Source organism: Melospiza georgiana, chromosome 1, assembly GCF_028018845.1.
Source record: "Melospiza georgiana isolate bMelGeo1 chromosome 1, bMelGeo1.pri, whole genome shotgun sequence".
NCBI classification, from domain to species: domain Eukaryota; kingdom Metazoa; phylum Chordata; class Aves; order Passeriformes; family Passerellidae; genus Melospiza; species Melospiza georgiana.
Window position 1 is genome coordinate 13469157 of NC_080430.1, and position 26947 is coordinate 13496103.

Consider the following 26947-nt stretch of genomic DNA (forward strand, 5'->3'; position numbering starts at 1 on the left):
TTCCCTCTTGTGCTAAATGCCTCCTAAAGCACCCTCTTCAATGACCCAGAATCCTTGTTCTTGACTCTGCTCTGCACTTTAGACACAAAAAATTCAAACTTCTACATGAGATACTGACCCTTTACAATTTTACCTGAGACTGATTAAAATTAGAATTGTCTTTGTATGCATTGCTCAGCCTTTTTCATACTCATTACCTCAGTACCAATCTAAATTTTTAAATGGTATAATAAGATAAGTCCAACAATATAATCTTACAGAGTGGTGGTAGCTGGTTGCTACTGTTTCCAAACAAAAAGAAAAAAAAAAAAAACCTTAATAAAAGCACATATTTTTGAGATTTAAAAACTTCAGCCAAGAGCTCCTAAAAACTCGTCTACCATCTCCTTTGGAAATAGACCTGATAAGGAACTACTTCTTAGTAAAAGTCCACTTCCAAACATTTTAATCCCACTTTAACCATACAAAGCTGGATGTTTTAAATAAGTGTATTCTGTCACAAAAATGTCAGGTGGCTCTTGTTTGAAACTGAGATGGATTCTATGGGGATTCATTTTATTTTGTTCAAAGCACTGGTTAGGAAAATTGAGGGAACATTTCCAGGACATTACACAATGATTCTTCATTAGAAGACTATAAAGTTTGCTGAGTAAAAAAATTACTTCTGGCTTCCTTACAGTGTAACCCCATTTAATGCTGTAAAAACCCCTCCAAAATTGGCTTGCACAGGGGCCAGATCTTTTACTCTGGTCATCCCTCATTAGTCACTAATGCAGTTAAACTTGTCTCAGAGTTTCCACCAACAAACCTCATCTTCAAGAGGTTATGATTCAGCTGTAAATTTTGACTCCAGAGTGAAAATTAGTAAATCAAAGGCTTAACCCTATAGCAAATAATAATAATTGTATTAATATAATATATAAATTATGTTTTATGCTTTTAAGCTATTAAGCCTGAAATGTCCCAAACAGCTTTGTGCCTCCAATAAGTTTGAAAAGGAAGCTACATTTAAGTCATGTCTAACTGATAGCACCAACCCCAGCCTAAACTGTGTTTCTCTGACCCTGCCAGTGATGCCCACTGTCCTGGGTACCAGCACCTCCACACCAATGCCCTTCCTGTGAGTGCTCAGCTCAAATGTTGATGCAGATATTCAGTTCCACCACCACTGACCTGCAGATGAGGGCCCTACATTCAATCTCCTCTCCTGTTGCTCAGGCTCAGGGCAGCTCAGGGCTTTTCAAATCAACCAGGGGTGAGCATCTACAGCCGTGCAAGGACCCTGTCCCTGGCCACGCTCACAGCACCCACCCAGGGCCCAGCATGGTCCCCCGCTCTCACTGTCTTTCATTTTTTCACACCAGGTTAAAATTCTTTTGCTCAACATAAAATCTTACCCACATCTGCTGTTCATTGTCCTCTAAGATGCTTTATTGGGTTTCTAATCTATGGTTTAAAATATCACATTTTGTAATGTCTTAGGTCTTTCATACATAAATCTGAATATCTGTTGCTGGTCACAATTCACATTAATTTTTAAAATAAAAGCAAATGTTTCTGTATCTCTCTCCTTCTTTGTAACTTTAAATGCAGAAATAAATGGCTACACAAATAATGCCCACACTGAATATAAGAATTTGATAGTACATTACTCTTTCACACAAATATATGTATCTGTATTTTGTACATGTATAAAAAACACATCATTTTCAATAAATTCCACAGTATGGAATTATGTCATTTGGAAAATGCCAACAACATCGTTTTAGTCTTTTTCACAAAAAAAAAAAAAAAAAAAAAAAAAAAAAAAACACAACCAAATAAACCAACAAAAAAAGTAAACCAAAATGAACAAAAAAAAACCTGTGTTCCAGCCAGAATAGAAAGTCAAATCTGAATTTTTTTCAATAATTTTGATAAGCAACATACGCCTTTTTTTCAGTTAATAATTCTGCCTCTCACAATAAATATTCTCTGTTTTAATTACTAATAATAGACAAACAAACAAAAAATGCAGAATTTTAGGAGCCTTAATTCCTTTAAATTGAGAACTATTAAAATAACCTCCTCATTCATGAATATTTTGAGGTCACAAGTATAAAGTAAAAAGTTCACTAGAGCAGCAAAAATTTAGCATCAGGGTATGGAAAATTAGCAGAAAACGCTAAAATATCTTCTTCAGGATAAGAAAGAGTATCATATAGTCCTGGGTCCCTGGACTGAGGTGCAGCCCCCTTGTTTTCTCTCTTACAGACATGTAGTCAAAATTTTAAGTTGCAATTAGGTATTTTGGGGGTATAATTTTGCTCTGATGTCATAGCAAAAAAAAAAAAAAAAAAAAGGAAGAAAAAGAACTTTTTTATTCATCTGAACTTTATTTTTTGTGCATTTAAATAAATTAAGTCTTCTGTCTGTAAGCTGAAATAAACACTTTTCAATTGCAGCTGATGACATTTTCAAAGCAGGCCTTTTTCCCTCTAATTTGTTTTGCAGGGATGCAGTGATGGCTCGCCTTCCCCAGGCCCCCAGCCAGGCTGGGGATGTCTGGGCTGCCTCCTGCCTGGGCTGTGCAGCCTCTCACACCCACAGCTCTGAAAGGCAACTCACCCCAGAGGATGTGCCCACATCCTCCAGGACCAGCCCATGCAGGTATTTAGCTTCAGAAGCATTGCATAAAATGTAACAAAATCTAAACGCTTCTGTGGCTCTGACCTTGCGCATAAGGTTTGCTGTGTGTTTAGTAAAATGGTAGGGGGGATTTTTTGGAGTTTCAGGAACTTAAATTTTTCCATACCACAAAAAATAGAAACGTTAAGTATGTGTACATGTTGCCTCTGGAAAAAAAAAAAAAAAAAAAAAAAAAAAAAAAAAAAAAAAAAAAAAAAAAACTATAATTATTTCTGTCCACTTTTTGTAACTTTGTAAATAGAGCGCAACTTCCTCTAACTTTCAGTTGGAAGGCCTGGTGTTAGTAAGATATTGCTATTAGTATTTAGTAAATCCTCAGCTTAAAATGCAGGTCTGCATAGAACTACTTGCATACCACACCTTTTAAAAGCCTCCATAATGTCTAAAGCATGTTCAATCCTGCCAGTACCCAGATCCACATTTTGCAAAGTTGCTTAATGTCTCGAAACAAGGTTTAAATATATCAAGAAAATATTATAGACAGACCTCTAGCAATATTTTTATGTATCCATTTTTCCAAGGAAAAAGTGATTGAATTGTATAAGCTTCCCCTCTTCCATTTTATTGTAAGAATTCCCTGGTGCTCTTAGTTCATTCTAAGCCAGAAGTATCACTTTACACAGTTTTTCATTGTACTCAGGGGAAGTATATGGAAATTTTAGAGCAATAAGCTACAAATGGGGAGCTGGACTACAGCCAGTCTGCATCCTTCTCATGCCCTTACAGCATTTTTTTCAGCATTTAGAGTTCTCCACAGTGTGTATCCTGAGAGGCCATTATATTTGTTCTGGAGATGCAAAATGTAATAAGTAGACCTTTACCAGTGATGTCTAAGAGGCAGAGCTGACATTTTCTCTTCTTTTTTGCTTAAAGAAAAGTTCATTACTGGACTCTTTAAACACAAAAGTTCAGACTTTTACATAATGTGTTTCAAGTCTATTCTTTTCCAAGTGGTCAGTAATTCCTGTTCTTGCTTTATACAATTTGACAATCATTATACAACTTGCACAAACTGTTAGAAGGTTGATCTGAGTAGGGGCCTCAAGTTTTTTCTTTGTTCCTTTATAAGAGAAAAGAGGTGATAGCCAGAATAGTGTTATAACTGCTAGAGGAATCATATTTTATGAATACAGAATATATTATTAAAATGTTAATATAGAATGTTATTAGAGGATAACATTTTATGAATATACTCAAGTACTGGAGTATTTAAACCCACAAGGAGGTCATTGTTTCTATCCTCTCATGGCATGATGAACCAGTAATCAATAACACAGGTGGCATTTTAACATAGGGCTAACATTTCTCATCCTTTCTATACTGAGTATGTACATAAACATGGCCAGTGCAGACATCACAGCCACTCCTCAGTTACACCATAGAATACAGAATTTTACAATTGAAAGGTTCATTTATCCCATAGAAACAAGAGATGGATGATGTCTTCCCAGTGCATGAAACTTATTCTGTATCAAAATTTTTTAAAGATTGTCTTTATAAGACTTTCTTTTCATAGGTTTCTTAGGTCTTAGGTGTGAACTGGCCAAATCACAAATTTCTGACGTCTATATTTGAACCAGACACTATGTGTGCTGTTTCCAATTGAGGAAAGGAAGTTGTTATTCTAAGGATAAAATTCTGTTGTCCAGTTTTAAAGTTAACTTTAGGATAAAGAAACACTAGAGTGTATTCACATGGTCTCTTCTCGATAATAAAAGGGGACTAAAAGGATCAGTTCTGAAGAGCTTTTCTATATTATAGATTTTTGCATTTAGACAAAGTAATAACCTGGTCAGTGGAACAATGACAGGAGGAATGGTCTAGTCAGAAAAAGAAGTGGTACACCCCTGAAACTCAGATGTTATCACACAAACCCCAACCTCCTAAAATGTCTGTATATATCAGCCCAAAGATTTGCTCAGGATAGATGTGAAATTAGCAGAAATCAATAGCAAACTTGTCAATGTTAATGTGGTCAGTCACATTTTGAATTAGAGTCAGTTTCTAGAGATCCAGTTCCCAGGATGTTGCTAACACTTTTGTGATCCAGCAGAGTAACAGCAACAAGATCCCATCCTGGGATCTTTGCTAAAGTCGGATTATACACAATAGCATGCAAAACCCAAATTTAACCAATGCTGGTTCCTCACTCTTAAGATACATGCATATATATCTCTCCAAGTTGTTACAAATGTTCTGTTCTGTTTTACTTAAATTTATTTGTGGAAAACTGTTTCTACTATATATTCACTGCTATTTCAGTGTGTGCAGATGATTTTTTAATTTAAAGGCTATCAGCAAGCATATTTAAGAGCAAGAATTCATGCTTACAGCTCTGTGTTTCTTTTGCAGCATTTGATTAGTAACACCTAAAATTATACTGGGACCTATATTTCCTGCATCTTTATATAGCCTCAGGGCTATCATCACCACCAGAGGGGACACAAAGATTTTTGTATAACTGCAAGATTAACAGCTAGGGAAGGGAGAAACTGATTTTCAATTGCGCGTATAAAATAATACACTGTATATTCCATGTTTATTTTTAATATGAGAGAAACATTCTGCAAATGGTATAAGATTTTCAACAGGTTACTTTCTAATAGTGTTTTACCATTCATAAAGCTTTTTACCACACCAGTCTGTATGGACTCAAATGATTCTTCAGGAAAATGTGAACTTTTGACCTCCCACCTTCCCAACACAGCTTCTATTCATTAAAAAAAAATAGAAAGAAAGAAAGAACAAACAGCTTACACACACACACATGTACATGTAATACACTTGGTGGATACAAAAAGAACTCGGTGTACTGCTTGCTTAAGGTAACCCCAGCAACAAGAAATCACTTATCAGGGACAGGGGGGAGGGGATATATTTATCCTTTAAAAAAGAATCTCTCCTAGAGGTGCAAAATAAAATTCTAAATTACCACGTGACATTTCACACTTATGTATGTCATCAATTCTGTCCTTGGAATTACTGTCTCATGGAAACAAAAAAAGCAAGTGGACAAATGGACAACTATATGACCAGAGACCATTTATTTTTTGCTTTATGTTTGTCAGGGAGAGTTATTGAGGTTCTTTTGCAGTTTGAATCTATTATCTTTAAGGCCTTTTCTAACCCAATCAATTCCATAATTCACTTCACTTGAAACAGGTCCTTTTTTCTGTCTGTGGATCTGCCTATCGGTGAGTTCTGAGAAAGATTAAAAGTTGGACTCTTCCTATTTGCCACTGAAATCTCACAAGTAAACAGACCTTTGACTTCCACTGCAGACTTTAAGAGGCTAATAACTGAATTTATTTAAAACCTGTTGAATTTCTGGACTGTAAGATTGGAACAAGCAGTACTTTGTTACAGCAGGGCCCTATATTGGCCAGCAAATATACAAGCAGGTGATTTGCACAGGGGAATTCCATATTTGTCAATAAACACACTGTTCTGTGCTACACTAATATTGTGAAGAAATACTATACCTAGTAAGAGGAAAGATATCACAGTTTTTCTGTATGATAAATTAATTCTTAGAATCTTCTGTACACATTACCTTCTGCCCACTCACTTTACTGTGTATCTGGGTGTAAAGTGAAAAACGAAATGCATAAAGAACTAAAAAGAAGTGCAATTCTTCTAGTTCCCTTGACACTGACTCATCAAGAAATGTCAGCACACTGAAATCAAATCTCAGGTGGACTGATAATCACCAAGATATCTGCTAGTCATCCCGGTTATCACTTCCTACTGGAAAGTGTGCTGTATTTTCAATAAATATCTGGTATTTTGATACAATCCTATATTCTGAGCTGAGTGCAGTGTTATAATCAAGGTAATGCTACATATGAAGAAAATTTAATCAAATCCAGGTAAAAAAAGGAAAATAAAACACTGAGTTAGTGTCTGTTATTCAGCTTTGAAGGGTTTGAAATATCTTGTGGGCAAATTAAAAAAAGGGAGAATATGTTTCATCAAATCTGTGATCCGGTCCCTCCTCATAATTAATGGGCAAGCCAAAACTTGCTGATTTATGCAACATGAGCAAAAAGCTGAAGTCACATTTACATTTCATAAATCAGATGACAGACATGTAGATACAAACCCACAGAAATCTACAGAATCTCTGCACTTCTAGTCACTTAGCTGGAGAATTCAACTCAGAAAATGAAGAAAGCTATATTTATTATAGCAGATAATATCAACATGTACTTCATTTTTAAATTAACTGTTTCTCAGAGATTGTACAATTATCCAGACAGCCAGCTTTCTAATTTCTTCTGTGTTGTACTCTGTTAAAGAAAAGTGCTCAGTTTGAGAACAGCACAAGATAAGTGATTGCTCTAATCACTGGTAATTTTAGCTCCTTGTTTCCTCTCAGTGTGTGCGCTTGCCAAAATGAACACCCAGCTACAAGACAGGGTTAAAACTTGCAGATCCTGACCAGACACAGCTGTCATCCTCTAAAGTGGAGTTGAGCACTGCTGTCAGAGCTGTATAGGAGTGAGTCTAGTTGGTCAGTGTGAGATGCTCTAATCTCAGGGTGCTGGTTGGTGGTAGCAGTGCAGAGAAGTTGCCTCAGCACAAGGTTACTTATGCTGGAAGTCAGCACAAGGTTACTTATGCTGATCTGATCTGATCTGATCTGATCTACCACTCCTCTTGTGCTCATGTTCCTGCCCAAGCCCTGTCCTGTGTGGCTGCAGTACACCCATGAAACATTTACTGCAGCTCAGTCCCATCTTGTTCTTTGGTTTACCAAAATGAGAATTCTAAGGACTGTGAACTTCCACTAGAACAAAAAAAATTGGTATCATTCCTATTTAGGAGCAGATCTAGCAAGGTATGCATTGCAAGTTTCTTGCACCTCCCTTGCATGTGATCTGGGACACACAGATGTTGCTGGAACATCCATAAATGACTTCCCCATTCTCCCTGACTTTCAGAAAGTTTTACATATCAATCTCCCCTCAATAAAAGTCAGTGTATTTGGTTCCCATCTAGATAAGTGACTGACTGCCTCAGTACATTTTACGACTGCCTTGGGGGAAAACTCCCACTGAAAAACTATAAACATTTAGAATCCAAAACTTTGCAGGCTTGAATTGCCAAGTCATTATGTGGAGCTGGATTGGAAACTTTATCCATTATCAATTTTCTGTGAGTTTCACTTTTTTGAATGCTGCAAATCACTCAGGTTTTTTCTGCTGTTGTTTTATGAATACTGCATAGAGACTTGCAAAGAAATAAAAAGACAATTATTTCTATCCATCACAAGTTGTACATTATTAACCTTGCTCTCACAATCCACTATCCATTGTTTGTTGGCCACTACACATCAGATTTGAGGGCTCATTAGCCCACAGTTAGGCAATGATGAATAGGTAGGCACTTGCAGGTAAGCTCAGATATCTTTTTTAGCATGGTCTCCTGACTCTGAGACACCAAAGGTCAATTAGCAATATGACTGCTGAGCTGAGACAATGATGATGTGAAGAGAAGTTATTACCTCCTTAGGACATGAGGGAGCCTTTGGTGCTGGAGCACAGTAATCTGTACAGTCAGGATGGCCTAAGTCTGAACAAAGGCGAGGTAGTGCCTTGAAGCCTCAGGACACCATTTCCCTTGTTCTCAAACTCACTACTGAGCACTTGAGGCAAGGTTGAAATGTTAATGTAGGGGGTAAAGAGGGTCTCCCTCATTCTCTGGCTTGTCTTTCAAGGGATCTTCTCCCAGATTTCCATTTGAATTCTGGGGAGGAGATACATCAATACAGTCTTTCAAAAATAAATGAGGCCACAGGCACCCACTGACTGCACTCTATTTAAAACTCTCTCGTAATACTTTGGTTCAGCCAGTCTATAGGTTCTTGTACTGTACAAAATCCCTACTGAGTAATGGCAGTGCTACTTAGAGAGGTGCCAAATCAGCACTGCAGGGATCCCACAAGTCATTGCAGACAGCAGGTGACTGCAAAGTGCCAGTAATGATCCAGTGGATACCTACAGATCTAGACACAGATGATATTGCTAAGAGGTATAGAGCTATAGAAATGATAGAGGTTATAGAGAGACAGAACTTAATGGGGATACTGGCAGTAGAGGAAGGAGAGTTAGAGAAATAGGAGCAAATAAAATGAATATATGTGCCTGAGACGTTAATCTAGTGAGAAACAGAGTGCAGAGAGTCCAGCTGCTTGGACAGTGATTTACAGGAACCCTGAGTCTGAAACCTTGCAGTTGTAAGCAAATGAGTAGTGAAAGCAAATGCCTGTGTGACCTTGTGCCAGACTAACAGGTGTGGGGCTCCAGTCTCCAACTGATGAAAAATGTGGGACCAGAGTCCCACAGTAAGGGATTGCAGGAGGCACCACTCTGTGGCAGGTTGCTTTGCACTCATGTCACTATGAACTAAAGTAGCATGACAAATTCTTTAAAAAGAATCCATCAGAATGGATGATATATTTCTCATTTCATAACAGAAATTCCTGTTATTGTCTTGTGATTTTTTTTGCATTGCATTTATAGTATCTGTGATTTATGGAGACAAGTCATCCAGAATAATATTAACAATGTGGCCATGGTTTAGCAGAGAACTTAATTTCATCATATATATTTTACAACTTTAGCTTGAATCCAATGGCCTCCCTACTTCCATGAAGATTAATGTAAAATAGATTTGAGGGGAGGCTTCTGGGGAAAGAAGGAAGCAGCATTATTTTCTGGAGTATAAACACAGGTTGAGATTGTAAAAATTGAGTATGAATTTTCTTTCTTTGCAAGGAGAGATTTCCTTGCCTTCATGTATTTGCAGTGAAAGATTATCACCACAGTGCTAAGTGCAATATGGCCCTAAAAGAGAAGTGTTCTAACTAAACAGTGAAACCACAAAAGAGCATTATAAAAAATTCAACAATGAAAAAGGACCTGAGAAAAATGGGATTCAGCAGTTGCATTAGAGATTCTAGCATCTTGAAGTGGAAGGTTCTAAAAGTAGATGATCACCAGCAGTAGATAAATCAGTGAAGGGAGTACTGGAGACACTTCTGTTGGCAGTGTGAAAAAAACAATGGCATTACCATAAGTCTTGTCTAAAACTCAGTAGCTGGATTAAGTTCTATTAGCTCAGAAGGAACCTGGCTAATATCACCTTCTAAGTCACGGATGGTGGATCATTCCAATGTTAAAGTGATATATGTTATTTAGTCTGCAACTGCAAATTATTACAGTTTTTCTCACTTTTTTCCCCGTCAGCTAACATGCCAGGCCATCTTAAAGTTCAACATCAAGTGTAAACCTGTCATTCCATCTCAATGGAGAAAGTTAGACATGGGAAAGAATGATTTATGTCATTTCAAGGGTGACCCTCCAAAGTCATTATATCTCCTATATGGCAGGAACCAAGTTTAGCTGCGTAAACCAAGTTTAACTGCCTAATCCTCAGGCAGCTAAACAAGTTCCTATGATCATAATCTAAGTCTTATGAAGTCCTCTATGTCCATAGACCAAATAAATTCCTTGAATTGCAGGTGAATCAGTTAGCAAAGGCTGTTTGTGCACTGTAGGAATCAAATCCTATTCTTATCAGGAAGGGGTCAACATCCTTATTTTTAATTGGAGAAAGATATTTTTTCTTTAAAAAGGCAAAAGAGAATGAAAAGGCTAAAACCCAGAGGAGCCTGTCTTACTTATATTTCACAACCCCAGCAAAACCACCTTCACATCTGGAGGCAGAGCCCCTCCTCAGCAACAAGGAATAAAGCCTTCCTGTAGGGTTGGGGGTGGAATCTTGTTTTCTGGGTGCCCTCAGAGCAATACCACAAGCAGGAACTGCTTGTTGCTTTTCCAAGCAACTTCAATGCATGTATCTACTATTCCCTCTTGTCCCTGGAAGCAGCTGAAGAGATGGCAGGGCGAGCAACCACAGCCCTCAGCCTGAAGGCTTCTCAGAGAAGAGAATGTGGTGCTCTTGGCCCACCTCCAGGGTCCACCTTTGTGACCTTTGGAGAGCTTTGTTAGGATGCCACTTGGTGTTACCCAGTCTCAGATGATTGCCTATGCCTTTGGTTCACCTCCCTCTCACAATAGCCCAGGAGGGAAGGGAACATCCTTTGGGTGCTTGGAGAAGCTCTTGCCAGGTTCACAGTCCCATTGTCACTAAGGCTGCATCTCCCACCATACAACTTTGCCTCATTTTTCTTGTCTCCTAATGCCAAGGGGAACTGAATCCCAAGCTCTTGTCAGCCATTTAAGCACTCCAGCTCCTCAGATGGGAGAAATTTTGTCTGAATGTATATATGCATCTTTTTTGTCACATTCTAAATTCAAGCAATTTGTTAAATTTTAATTGTACAATGCTTTGGCAAGTGCGCTATAAAAATAACTAGGAGGTATCTATGGACAAATTTATTTATAGAACTAAAAAGTATCTAGAGGTTATCACTTCTGTTTAGCAAACCTGGCACATGCCTGGCTGACAGGAAAGCAGAGTGTGTGTGCTGGATGGTTTTACAGATAATTCCTGTTTATGAGGAGGCTGCTTGTTCTCACAAGATCATGTGTTAGACATTTGTCAGTGTCATTGATTTAGAAGGACTTACCTCATGCCTCTTTTAAAGCACTGGCAAATACTTCCTAAAATTATATACTGTCGCTGATTATTCTAATGATTGTTAATCAAATTCTAGTACCATTTTGTTTACTCAAACTGTTTTGCAGCTAATTCCTACACTCAGATGAAACTCATAGTGAACCCTTTTGAAGTTCAATTTCAGTTCTTCCATGCATTTATGTATCTCCTGTCTTTATGTACTTGCATGAGCACTGTGTTTGTGCAAATGAAGATACTCAGTGATTTAGCAATTAATATTAAACTATGCATTAAGTTTTTCAGGCTGCACAGATTATAAAGCTTTGTTAACAATGGGTTTCCAGAGCCACTTTTTGGGGTTTTTGTGTTGTTGTTTTGTTGGTTGGTTGGTTTGATTTTGTTTAAATGCAGAAAATACGTTAAGACTCGATTGCTTTTTGGAGAAATGGGATTTGAAAAGGATATTTTTTTCTTTTTTGAAGACAAAATGTGACATTTACCTCCATGAGCAGACTTCAGTTTCTCCCATACCCTAGATTTGGCTTATTAACTCATAGAGTTTAACTTTCTTTTCTTTTTATTTTTATATTATTTCTCTCTTTTCCTTTTTTTCATGGCAACTCTTGTCACTGTTTTCATGATGACATCCCTCTTATTATAATTTTTACTCCCCTTAAGGAACAGGTTTATAAGCCTAATCATAGATATTTTTTCAAAATATGGGACCATAACTTTCACCCAACTACTGACCTGGTAATATGACTTGGAAATAATTTTCTTATGTATTAAAACTGGTGTCATTATAATATTTTTCTATGGATATTCTATAGTTCTGTAATTTTCACTGGCTGAAACAGCTCACATCCTCTCTAGTAGCTTAGATTTTTTCTCTGTTGTTGTTGTTGTTGTTGTTAAATTAAACTGCTGTTTGATAGAGTTTATTTTACTTCCACTTGAAGTCTGTGATATTTTCCAACCAAGCAAGAGATTTTTGCCAGGAGGCTGTATAATTCCCTTATGATTATATATGCATTCCTCCCTCTTCCCAGCCTACCTTTTAAGCTGTTTTTACAAGTTCTCTGGATACTCCAAAGTGTTCATAATTTATCTATCACTCCTTTTGAAGCACCCTCAATAATGTTCATTTTCATATACTCTGGGATTGCAGTCTTGCAGATAACACAAAATTTGTTGGTTTTTAATATCTGCCATGTGTCTTCTCTTTTCTCCTGCTCCAGCCTCCTCTATTCTGTAACATAACAGATCATCTTACAAACCCTGCATGCTCCTCAGTAAGTAGATACTGACACTGCTGAATTTTGTGTACTATTTCCGCTCTCCACAGGCATCAGCATGGCAGTCACAACCATGCACTTGACATGCTCTGCTTCTCTTGAATACTAGATTTCTTCTAGCACACTGGTAAATCCGACCCATTTTCTGTCTGAATTGGATATGCTCAGACAACCTGTCACAGCACACTGTATGACATGGAAACAAAGGACACAGCAGCTCATGATCACAGTGAAATGAAAGTCCTCTCAGATATGCAGTCACATTTGCTTGCTCCTGTAGATGGCAAAGAGTGAATGTTGTGCTTGACAAGAGTTGTTGTTCTAGATGGGGACAGGGAAATTATTAAATCGACCCATATCAATGTTCCCTCCTTAGTGGCTTTTGCTGTTTGGTAGCCAAAGTAAAGGTCAGTTAAATGACACAGTCCTACTTCAGGTTTATATTGTTGCAAAAAGCCTTCAAGCACAGATTCAGGCAGACCAGATAGTCTGGGGTAACTTATTGCTGCCCAAGAAGGTATTTTACAGCTTCATTTACTCCTCTACCATTTGCTTCAAAAAAATGAAGTTTCATTTTGAAATGGGGAGATAGAGTAGAGGAGCTATAGCATAGGAGGAACATGGGCTGAGTGATGAATGATACAAATCTAGAGGATTTATCTTAGTGATACTAGACCAAAACATGGTTGTGATTAGTTCTTACTAAGAGTTGTTTCATTCTCTCCATTGTACTCCTTTAAGTCCTAAGGTAAAGATGCATTCTTCTTTAAAAGCATGTTCATGACACTACAGAAAATGTCTTCAGAGTTCAGATGTTGAAATTTTAATGTAGACCATTTTTTAAATGCTAGAAACAACATTTGAAGCATATATCTTTATTGTTTCACCCAGCAATAAAATGATGTGATTTCTTACATGGTTCTTCTTCAGGAACACGGAATCATTCCACTGAGAAACTGCAGAATATTTTAGAGAAGTGAAATATAGTCCCATTTATCCATCTCAGAGCTCATCTAAGTTGTCTCTTCAGATTCAGTGAATGAATAAAGAATTAATTGTTCAATCTTGTGTCTGAGTTTTTATTCCAACTCCCTTCAGAGTGATTTTTTTTCCCCCACTGCTCCCTAACTTTTCCTGGCAGGTATTTCCCCTGGATTATGGTTCTCAGAAATCATCATGGTTTTCACTGCTTGGAGAAAAGACTGCAGGAGGAAGTTCTTAATTGCTCTTTTAACAGCAGCAGCTGGTAAAATCATTAGGTCTTTAAATCCCACTGAAAATTGCAAGATTTTAAAGGAGTTTGCAAGGGACCAAATTCAGAATGGGCTCACAGTGCTAGGACAGAGAAAAAAATGAGAGAGGATACTTTATCTGACTTTTCAGTGTTCTGTGGGTTCTAAATTAGGAATAAAAAGAAACCCACAGTTTTAGAAAGCTGACTCTGTGGGAGGTCTGAGTGAAATAGTCCATAGCAGAAGGCAGAAGCCTTTCAGGAAATGTGCCATTCATTCTGCATTAACTCTTGCCTCTCTTGAATTATTGTCACTAAGCTCACTAGATCTGGTCACTGATAAAATGTTCTTCTAAAAGTTTGTCTTGTCCAGGATTGTTCCAGGAATGGCAGTGCAAGTTCTTCAAGGCATCTGTGCATACAATAGAGCTCTGTGGGAAATATATGGAATAACACTGATGGCATTTTTAAGTGCTGTTTAGCATGAGAGTAAAGGTTTACACAGCATACATAATATATAGCTCTGCTTGCTAAATGTCTGCTGCCAGTGCTTCCTGATGTCAACAGAGGCTGCCATTGTTTAGTCAACTTGAAATCTTTAGAAATATAGCTGTGAAATTCTTTCCTCAAATGCAAAATGAACAGCCCTAATAAATACACTGAGCTTTTACCCACGTGAAATTCCCTTTAGGATTAGAGGAAGCTGAAGAGGTTTGTTAACATAGTGCTCAGTGCTGTTCAGAGTGGGTGAGGTAGGAGGATATTTGAATGTACTCAGCCTGGCCTGATTGTGTTCCTGATAAATTCAACCTCCCATTTCTTTTAAGGGCCAGAACAGAAATTAACCAGTAGTACAAACTGGATCTGATGGAGAAACTCCTTGAGAGGTTTGCTCTTGGAGGTGCTCTTGGCCCAGCTCAGGTGTCCGCCTTATATTGCCCTATAAAACTAACCAAGTTACTGGATCATAGTTGTCTCTTTGGCTTTGTTTTTCACACCTCTTGCTTTCCAGTACCACTTTGAGGCATTCCTTTCAGACAGAAAGCCCTATTTTGGTTTCTGTAAGAACATGATAGCAGTGCCTCAAACTTTCTATTTAAAAGGATTGCTCTGACTTGCTCTTTCAAAGCTCTCCCACATTGCTTGCTGGAGGCTTTTGATATTCAGCAAAGGAAATTTCTTTGGGTAACAAATCTTCTCCCTCCATCTCCCCCTCAACTCCTTTCAGAGTTGGTCAAGATTTAAAGTGAATAAATGTGATTTGAGATCTCAGTATTGATTAGATGAAGATGGGAGACAAAGGAGGAAATAAGATAGAAGAAAGCATCCCATTTGCAAGAACATTTGTTTTACCCTTTGCTTTTACAGTGCCAAAGACTGCAATAAATTATACATGAACCAAGACAGCAGAAGAACAGTAGTACAATCTGCAAAAACAAGTTAGGGTTTTCTATTGGTTTTAGACTTATTTTTTCCCTGTGTACAAACACCGTAGGCACAGTGCAAATTGAAGATTTTGATAAATATCACTGTGAAGTACTGACAGGAGGAGGTTTGCATGTTAAATCTTCAATCTGACCTATACTACATGTTATGGGAACATCACTTTTAATCTAAAAAGGACTTCTTGAGTATAGATTTTGAAACATTACATTCAAATATATAATCAGTATTACTCAGTACTGTATCTTCCATTCTGTTTCCTCCCTAAGAATGGATAGTGAGTTTCATCACCCTTGATTAAGACTAAATCCACTGTCATCACAAAGAAGAAAGAAGGGTCCCCTGAGTTTAGGTGCTCAAAATTCAGTCATTTTATACCTAAATCTTAAATCCTTGGGTTTGTGATAGTTTTTTGTACTCTGATTCTGAACCACACAATCTGCAGTCTTTTCTTTTTCTTGCTTTTCAAAAAGTAATGGTATGATACAGTATCTTCTGCAAACAAGATAGGCAGAAGAGCAAACCAGAGATGTGCTGAAGGACAGACACTGTCTTTTCAGAAGGTTACATCTCAGAGGTGAAGTCTGTCTCCTCACTCGTGCTAGCTCCATTGCCACCTGCAGCAGCTGCACATTTACTCCCCAGGACTGTCACTGTGGTGCCACTGCCTAAAATGGCAATTCCCATTCAGTGAGTGCTCACAGTGCTGCACCCAGCAGCACTGGCACAGACAGGGCACACAGCGTGGAAAAGGGTGTCTGAAATTTAGCTTTTCATTGTTTGTTTACAAGAGTTTTGGAAATAAACCTGAGGATGTTGGGATTTGTGTGTACAAAAGCTCTATCTGCAGCTGTCATGTGTGTGTTACAATAAAAGTTTTAAGAAGCAGCTCAGCATTGGTCCATGGGCCAGTGAGACTTGATGTTTTTCTTGCACACACACATCCGCAGTGCTGGCAGCAATTTGCAGTTGGAGTAATACTCCACTTCTAGTCTCCCATCACTAAAAGAACAATTTATCTCATATTTCCACTTTTTAAATAACATGCTACTTTATGCACAATTATTTCTAGTCAGTTTTAAACTATTCATTTCAAACAAGCCTTGGTGTATGATACTGTGTTAAAGCAGGATTTTACCAGTTAGAATTCTGGATTTGAGGGACTGGTTTTCTGTGTTCACCCTTCCTATCTCCCCTTCTTCTTTCTTTGGAATATAATAGTGCTGTTTATTCACATTTGGATTATTTGCTACTGATGGAAGCAGCAATAACAAAACTAAGCAATAACAGATGCTTTTTTCCAAGTTCAATCATATCTAAGTCAAAATTCATCATTCATAGTCAATCTTGGACTCATTTTCACATATTTGGAACTTAAAATATTAGGGAGTTCATGTCCACTGAAGCCCTAGTGGAAGCTGTTTATGAGTAACTTAAAGAAAAGCTTTGTTTATTTTTGGAGTGTTTAGAGAGTGAACATCCATAATTCTTTGTTTAGTCCACTGAGCATTGTGACTGTGTGTCTGAATCACTCAGCTTGTCTTGGATTAACATTATAATCCTCTGGTTTTGAACAGGTGAGATATAACAGAGTGAAAAGATATATTGCAGAATAAAAGTTAGAAAACTAGTTCTTCTCTTACCAGGAAAATATTTTGTTTGCATATTTAAATGGGTACTCTCAAATTTGTTGGCGATAATGCAAGAACTATCTCAAAAACTGCAAAAAAATAGATAAGTCAGTGTTACAACTGCTGTAATTTTGAAAAGGAAACATACAGAATGCTAGAAAAAAAAACAGCTCTCCTAAAATTCCTAAAAAATTTAAGCCTTCCAGGAATGCTACCCATCAATAAAAAGGGGAAAAGATAAACACATCATCCTGCAGGACAATCATTCTTTTGGCTGTAACCCTTCATATGAAAGCCATTTGTTTGAATCTTTCCTTGCTGAACTCCAGTGATTCAAGCCTACAATCATCTGATAACATTTCATTTGATGGTACAGGTCACAGCTGACAGGCATGCATCACCCAAAACCTCTACCTGGTTTTCCAGCTGTTGAGGAACATTTCAGGGACATGAGATAAAGTCCATTTGTCTATTCAGCTTCATTTGTGCTCATTGTTGGAAAGAGAGGTAGCAGGGGCAGGTGTTACTCCTCTGGCTCTGGGCTCGTGTCATGGATTTACACAGCCTGCAAATCAAAGGTTCCTGCAGAGGAACCACCCATTTGTGGAGGTTCAGGGAACAGGAGTCATAGCTACCAAGCCAGCACTATACTGAAACACCTATTTTTGTTTGTTTCTCTGACAACTTTTTTTAAATAAACAGTCCTTTAGGATCAGAATTGCCCTTTATATGGCTCTCTTGCTTAATAGTTTTTGGCATCATTACTGTGTTTTTGCATGTTTAGTATGCATTATGTAAAAAAGAAATTTTTGTTTGTGCATGGCTTTTGGGGTGCAGTTTTTTGGTGGCTCAGAATTAGCCTTAGAAAACAGACACTGACTGACTTTTGCCTGCCTTGGTAGTTTTGCTGAGTGAAGAGCTCATGAAGCTCATGGTTACATGGATTTCTATATACTTTACCTTAGAAACAAAGCCATTCCTTCATGAAGCATTGGTTTGTCCTGGGTTTGTTCTTGATGGGGATTGTGATCCTTTAGGCTCATACATTAAACCTCCTCCATTTGAAAGTGGCTGTGCCTCTGCTCCTGTGGTTGTCACTTCATGAGTACATGTTGATGTTATCTTGCTTATGTGAAGGAAGCAACATCACAGAGAAGGGGAGGCTGAGAAATGGGTACAAGAAACTGGAAATTAGGCACAGCAGCTCATTAATGTTTGTGTGGGTATCTCTGAGCTGCCTCAGCCTTTAGATGTGTGGTTTTATTAGAGTCACCTGCAGCACACATGGAGTTGAACAAGCCAACCTATTCAGGAGATGAGTTTGCACCAGTAGCAGAGGGGAATAATGTTTAGAAAAAACAACCATGTAAATATGTAGTCTGTGTGATTTCAATTTTTACGATTTTGGCAGCCTGCTTTTTCTGTCACCAAATGCAAAAATGAACCTGTCATTAAGAATGTCTCACATACCTGAAGGGATGGAAAAATTGACCATTTAGAATATTTTTTAGTTTCATGAACTATCTAGAAAGATGCTTTGTTACTGAAGAAAAGTTAGAACGGTAAAGGCCACCTCTCCTTCAGAATCCTTCTCAAGAAAAACATTTATTTCTCCTCATGTGTTTTATTACCTCTTGAATTGACCCAAACTGCCTACATGGCTGGATAAAATGTGACAATTCCTACAAAACTTATTCATTTCTTATGTTTAAAGAACGAGTAATAGACTGTGACAAACGCAATAAAAGTAACCCAAGTTGCACAGATTTGTATTTTTTGCAGTTTTATTTTTAATGCAAACAGAGAAATACTGAAGCAACATTTTCACTATATCCCCAGGTTTCATACTTGGCTCCAGAAGTCCCTAAGCTGTGACCAACTTCCAACAGTAATTGCTGCAAACTGAATCTCTGATTAAAATCTGACTTTACTCCTCACGGGAAGTTACAGGATAAATTAAGGAAGCAGATGCAAACTCTTATTGGTCTTGACAATGTCTTGAAACACCAGCACCCAACAAGAGAAAACAAAATTTCCAGTACCTATGAGCAACGCTAATGAGGTGGGAGGAGGAGGAGGTGGCAGGGCAGGAAGGATGCCTGCTGTGGGGAAACCTTTCAGTTCTGGGGCTGGATGAGTGCTGAATCTCTGCTGTGTCTCTGCAGGGTCTCTCTGAAAGGGGGCTGCTGCTTTGTCACCCTACACACACACATACGCGTGCCAGCCGCAAAATTCCCCATGCCAGGGGTTACTGTGCCACACCTGGGAGAGCTGGACAAGTTTCTGCACAGTGTTTTCTCTGTCTCTTGAAGTTTGTGATCAGCTCTAAATGGGTTTTTGATATCTATTTACACAATCTGGGGTATTTTAAATATGTGTATGGGACAGGAAGGATGCACAAGGTGCTCAGTGCCTGCTGAAGTGGCAGCTGAACACACAGTGGAGTCCCACGGCTCTCAAATAACATTAAAAATCTGATTTTAGGCAAATAAATTCTATCCCTGGGCTCTGATCATGGATTTAGGGAAGAAGGTGGTATTTTTAGGGAGCAAAATACTTGACCTATTTATGTGTCCTATTAAAGATGAGGTGAATTGTCCCCTTGGCTGATTTCAGGTGGGCTGAGGAGCTCAGGGAGAGGCATCCAAACCTCAGGGAAAGCCCAAGGGAAGAGCTGGAATCAACCTCTGATTCCTGAGCCCATCTCCATTGCCTGTCTCTCAAGAGCAGCCAAAACAGAACCAGAATAACCAAAATTTTGGGTTTATCCTGGCTGGGAAGTCGTGGTGACTGTGGTGTGTAGCCATCAACAGGGCAAATCCAAGCTGAGTACTGTACCAGCAGCACTTGGCGCTCTTCAGAGCTGCTTCCTCAGACAACAACATGGTTTCCCTACTTTGCTATTGCTCTCTCCCTGTGTCCTCAGGGAAGTCAGGTTTCCATAGGAAACTCAGACATGGAAAGCTGATTCTGCCAGAGGTGTAACAGCAGAGCCCCTCAGGCAGGAAGGCAACACAGTGGGCTCACTGGGAACAAGCAGATGGATAGAAAGCCAACCTGCTCTCCAAAACTATTTAAATCTAAAATGCTCCTTTGCTGTGGCTCTGTAAAGGCCATATAAAATCATGGAACATTTAATTAAAAAGAAGGGTCATGATGAAGGGCAAAAAGTAATGCCAAAAAGTGAAAACAGATAGTATTTTGTAAATTAAAACATAAGCCTGATAAAGGCTGAGGTAAATCTGCATCTACCCCTTGAAAATTGTGAAGCCACACTGCAAAGAAGGGGGTTCCATAGAATACCTAAATGGGTAAAAGTAGAGTTTTTGATGCTGATTTTCAGTTCTAGGGTTGAAGTTTGCCTTTTACCATGACAATAGGACATATTCTTAGTAAAGCTGTGTCCTTGATTCAGCTGAGGACTGTAGGACTGTTACAGAATGAGAGCAGAGCTTTCTGATGCTACCTTCCCATCACACAACTCCTTAATTTTCAGGTAAGATGAAGTAAATAACTGACTTGTGTGCAGTATTCCACTGATTTCCCTGATGGTCTGTCTTGTACCTAATGTGCTGAGAATTCTGGTCATTTTGACAGAACCCCAAACTTCTACCAATCACTGGCTTATCTGAATACAAACATTCTTCTAACTGCCAAGGAATAGATTATATTATCTATTAGATAGATTCAAGCCAGTACTAGCATCATCTTTGCCTGTCAAAATTATAGTGTAGGTAATAACTTGCATGCTTGCAGATTGATATACAAATGAGTTAGGGTAAGCATTAAGACAGACATTTCAATAATAATCTGCCCACAGACAAATTTCCCCAGGAAGAAAGTATACTTTATATAGTAAACACAGAAACAGAGCCTTGAAGGTTATCCTCTCAGTGGAAAAGTTGGATAAAAACATTCATCATTTCACATATACTTACATATAAAATTTCAAACCTGTGAGATATATAGTACAAACATAAGGAATTAAAAATTAGGCCACAATTTTTAGTTAAAATAAAGGTCAGTGTTTGCCTGTGATGTAGGTATGAAGTTATGAACACCCAAAAAACTGCTGAGTTCTGTGTGGAAAAGAACATGAAAGTCCAAGTGAGGAAAAAGTCCAGGAGGAAAGTACTAAGGATTACACTTTCCAAAGTGCAAGTACAAAAGAAGATTCAAAAATACACTGATTTTTCAGTCCTTTGTTGGGTATAGCATGTTTATCTTATGCTTAGTGTTTTATGGGACTGGTGGTGTGAGTGTTCTTCTTGGAAGATCACTCACTGCAATTCAGCATGAGCTGCCTAAGTGCAATTTTCCCAATGTATTGCTCCAGGTCACATAAAAATATGATGACCAAGAGCAGAATTTTTATTTGGAAAATCTTTTTAACATTTATAGCCTTGCTTACTGATCAAAATAATAATCACACCTTGTTAAAGGCTGTCAGAAAATAAATCCAGTCAGTTTAATGCCAGCAATAGCACTGAAGTCTCCATTATGCACATGCTTGTTTGAACAAGACTTGCAGGAACAAATGAAACTACATTTCCTGGATCTGACACTTTTTCATGCCATCAAACTAGAGATTCACATCTGTATAGTTTCAGTCTTCATTACCTGCCTGTTCCAGATTGCAGTGTAAGTTGTTTTCCATTACCATCTGTACAGCAGATTACCTTTGCCAAGTGGGCAGTTTGCTTTATCTCTCTCTTTGAGTGACCACATTCACACCTCCCTCGGGAGGGGACATTGCTGATAACAGACTATTGAATGTCACTGCATGACTGATAAGAACTATAACATCCCATTGGGAGATGTTCTGCCCAGAGGGAGGAGCCAAGCATTGCTCCCCAGATACAATCCAGAGGTTTTTGAGACACTAGCATGGCTTTCTCCATGGGATTCCCCAGAGGAACAGCAGCTGCCTCTTCTTCTTCCATGGGATCTTCAGAGGAAGAATACATCCTTCTCTACAGATCCCCTTTGCTCCAACAGAACCACACCTGACACTCCAGGAGGACTGCAGCCACATTTCCAATGGGACTGCCCCCAACAGCCTGACCCACAGGGTGTCAGGTTGGGTTCTGACTCTGTTAGTGTTGTTCTAGTGTACTGCATTGTTTATTTTATCCTTTTATTTTTTTCCCTTCCCTATTAAAAAAACTGTTATTTCCTGCTGCCATATTTTTGCCTGAGAGCCCCTTAATTTAAAATTTATAGCAATTTGGAGGGGTGGGGAGAGTTTACATTCTCCATTTCAGAGGAGGCTCCTGCTCAACTGTTCCTATCATCTTTTGCTAAATTTCTAGTGTCATTTAGTGCCTGGACTATGGCAGGAATTTTTGCTGCATCTTTAAGAAGAAAGTCTCCTGTAGCTCTCTGGTAGAGCTCTGCAGATACCTGAGTCCCATATCAACAGGGTTGACACAAGAGGAACAAATATTCCAGTGTTCTCTCTCTGACCTTTCTTGTTTTGGCTTAAATGGGAACAAACTTGGGGAGTAACTGAGCATGTTCCAGAACTGAGAGAGAAGAGATAGCAGTGGGATGAGCACCAATAAACAGAGCACCCAGTATCCCCATCCTAGATTTAAAGAGCAATTTGTAGAAGACACGATTTAGATGTTATTTTATATATGTGGTATTTTATGGCCCATTTTCCTATGGGATATGGCTCAGATGATTTCAGAATCCCATTGAAGTCAAATATCAAATGTCTGCGGAAAAAGTACTGAAGAATTATTTTATAAAAATGTTTCTCACATGCTGAAAGTGAGAGAGTATTTGGGGTCTTATGCATGTAAACAAAGGAAAACAGAGCTCATACCAGATGCAATATTCATTCAGGGATCTTAAGGGAAAGAAATATTTCCATGCACTTTTTTTTCATGTCAGAATAGGTATGATCTAAGCAACTTGCCTTTTCAAAAGTTCTGTTCATGTGTTGGTTTTAGGTTGGAGTGAGGAGTTATGATTGTCTTTGAATAGTAGAAAACATACCTACAATGTCCAGAGGTGGAAGTACCTTAAGCATGAGTAACTGTGTGAGTGAGCAAAATTGATTGTGGATAACAACTGGATGCAGGGCTAAATCAACAGGCAACAAAACACCACAGGAGAAGGAAGGCATAGGTATGTCAGTGTTAGAGTTGTCTGCAAGCTACTCTAAGTTTGTGGTAAAAGCACAAAGGATAAAATAGAAACGTAAAATTAGTATAATTTAAGAAAATCTTATGTGTCTTGACCTGCAACTGACACTAGCTTTAAGTTGTGCCAAAGAATCAGCTCTGACTCTTATGCTACCAAAATACTTTCTCCTCCAAACAATGGAATTATCTCCTCCCACACATACCAAGATTCTCTAGAAGTTCAGTGTAACTCAGTACATACAAGGATCTGGGCAACATTCACTTCATATTTTTAAGTTGAAGTAATAACAAGGGAAAGAGCTCTCTTGAGGAAAGATACGAAATTTTTCCACCAGAAAAAGGAAAGAAAAAACCTAAAGATAATAACAAAAAATAGTGCAAAATGTGCCAAAAGGCTTAAAGGAGAAGTATACCCTGCAAAATCCTCTGCTCAGCTCGGTGTCTCTTGCCTGTACTTGCTTGGGGACCTTACCCACTACTGAGCATTACTCATTTTTAAGTGTTTTAATTGTAAACCTCCTTGGCTTGTGGGTTTCTACACTGGCTTTAGTCCTGTGCAGTTCTTATTTTAAAGCCTGACTGAGATCACAGGTGTCACTGGGAGGTTTGTTCCCAAGGATCATTCCTGACTCAGGTCATTTGGCAGCCTGAACACACCAAGCACCAGAATGCCCTGTTGTTACCGAGCAGGAGATTATAAAAGTGGCACAAAGCTTCTCAAAGTCAAGGTATTGCCTGTAATTCTTTTTCTCTACTGCTTATCTTGACATTAAGGCAGCATGTCTTTCTAGAAGATGTGCTACAGTTCCACAGGAAACTTCCAAACAGGGAAATATTAATGATAAAGAACCTATGTGCAACATTATACAATGGCATAGGCTGTGTGTCATCCAGTTTTCTTTCTGACCTCAGAACAAATGAATTTGGGATTGCTTTGACAAGGAGGACCAAAACTGAACTTCTGAATGGATGTTATAGAATTTCACAGAAGATATGTCTGTATAATTACTAATATTGTCATAGTAAATGTAATTTTAATAATAAGGCGTGTAATAATGTAAAAGAGTATATGTTCTGCTGTGACCTTGATGCTTAATTTTCCAATTTGGTTTTCAAATGTCACATGCTTTCTAATGGCTTGATAAGAGTTCAAATCCATTTAGAATATGCTTTGGAACTTGAAAATAAAAAATCCAATTATAAATTAATTAAGGAAAAAAGTAAATGTTCACCCAGAGCCTTTTGTTAAAGCATATAGATGAGTCATTAAAACAAAAGGAGAATATAATTGAGTGGTGGTTTATTTTTTTAATAATCACTCACCCATGGATCTGTATGTGTCTACAAGGCATCAGAATTTATGGTGTTAATGTGATCTTAAATGGGGACTTAAAGCACAACAACCATTTTTATTCTCCCCAATGCGTTCTAAGATGGGGATTTTTCCATCACTAAGCTTCAGCTGAAGGAACCACCAAATAACATTTCTCTCAGCCTTCAGAAATACCACCAGATCACATATTTGAAATAGGTAATGCTCATTTTGTCCTCTAATTCTTATTCCACAAAATCCTCTCTTCTACAATATTTCTAATCTACTGCTTCAGAGTTTCGTACATCTGCAAACCTCCACACTGGAGGAGACACTCGAAGCAAAATTCCTAATTCCGAGAATATTCTTTATCAGTCACTACATTTTTCTGCTCAAAATTTAAAAAAAACCTCCCAGTTCAGACATCTGCATGTCAGCCTGGAAACAGTGAAAACTTTTTTTTGCTCTCTCACCCACATTTGATTAATTTAAAGCTGGCTGTTGTGTTGGCAGGGAGAGGAAGGGGGATGGGTGTCCCTCCAGCTGTTTGCAGCGGTCTTGGCGCAGAGAGGGGCTCACGTCCAACTGCTGCAGGCGGCACTGAGGGCAGCGCAGGAATCCCACAGCTCCCAATCGTCCCTGGTTATTTTCATCAACAATCTGCATTGTTTGTCCTCTGTTTCGGGGTGTCCCTTCAGTAAGCAGGCAGGTTTAGAAACAGTGAAAAAAATTTCAATTTTAAAAGCAATAGCTGAATTGTTCTGTGCCTCCTTCAGTTCCTTCCCTCAGTTCACAGTTCCCTGCTCATAATTTTTATAATTTTTATATAGCTTTTGCATATATTCCAGCTTTTTGCCAGTTTCATTTTTTGTCCTGTCACTCCCATGTATTTTAATTTCACATCCAAGTTTTCTATTGTGATATGCATTTGAGAAGGTTTGCTGGGAAGCAAATCTTTGAAAAAATGAGCAATGAGTGGCAGGGTGTATTGATTTCTCTAGATTTACATTTCCCTCAGCATTCACAGAAGTCTAATTGATTTGTGGACCTTGTGAGCTTTCTCCCTCCAAAAAACTAATTGTGCATGCAGTCCAATTATACCAGGGCAATTAAGAATTACAATTTGAGTTAGGAATAATAACAGAATTCAAGATGGAAAACAATCATCTTTTTCTGGTCTGTTTCTTTTCTAAGAGGTCAGAGCCAGCACTTCCACCAAATTCAAGAGGAAGACTTTTCTGCCTTTATTGTCAAGCAAACACAGTTAAAATACATAAACCAGACATATATAGTCAAAATACAGGGACTATGTTTAAGGCCAAATTTGGTAACTGATCACAATGAATCACTGTTTCTAAATGAGGGCAAAGGTTGTCCCTACAAGACTTTTTCTTTTATTTAAGATTTCAGTAAATGTTGCTGAGTTTATCAAGACCTACTTTCCTGTTTTGTGTACAGAGTACCTCATGCAGTGGACTACTGCTCCTCCTCTGAGACTGTATGACAGGTCTGCAGCACAAAGACCAAACAAAACCAAAACCAAAAAAATCCAGTATGATTAAATCCTTTCATCTGACATCTTTCTCCACAGTACTGCTATTGTTTATTCAAAGATTGCCATTTTGAGACAAAACTAAGTCCATCTTTCTAAAATCCTAATGTTGAAACATTTTAGAACACCTGAACACAGCTGGTGGCATAGTCCCCAAAATTAGAAGATAGAAAAACAAAACAAGACAATTCCAAGAAAAATATTAAGCTGGATTTCAGTTTAGTTGAAAAAACCTTCAGGCTTTGGAAGCATCCTCTGCAGAGAAGTGCAGAGAACCTAAAGCTTGAACATGTTTCCAAGGAAAAAGAAAGAGCCCACTGTTGCTCGTAGTCCATGAGCTGAAGGATGCCAAGGGATGGGAGCACAGGTCAGTCCCTTGGAAGAAACAGCCTGAGAGTGGCCATGCAAGAGCCAGCAGTACAGTCACTGTCCAGCAAGGTGGCAAACAAGGCAGGGGAAGCCAGCAAAGGGATGAGACCCAGCCCTGGCTGTATCTATAATTGCTAGAAATGCTGTATTCCAAAGCAGAACTGCAGTGAATGATCAGTGGGAGCAGGAGATGTACTACACACAGAATGAGTAATATTTAATGTGTCAGGAGGCAAAGGGAAGTTCTCTAACTCTGCTAACCTCAACCACTTCTTATGACTGATAATATCAGGGACACAAAGTGCAGGAAAGTAGTTACGAAATGGCTCCCATGAGGCCAAATCTACACACATTTGTCCTATTCATTTGTAGGAAACTTGCTTTCAAGGTAAAAGCTGTCCCAAGGCAACCCTCTGTCCTGTTGGTAGATCCCACATAACCACGGGCTCCTGATTCTCTCTAGGGGAGATTTTGTGAGGTACAAATGGGAGTTACATGTCCAATTCCCATTATCTCTCAAAGACAATTACATGCTAAACTGCCCTCTGTTCCTTTTATAACCTTCTCTTTCAGAGTCAGAGGTTCCTGATTACAGAGATTATCTACAAAAGGTTTCACAACAGCAGTACTTTGAGGTACTGCTTTAAAATGCTATTGGAAGTTTTGACAGCATACACAAAATATAGAG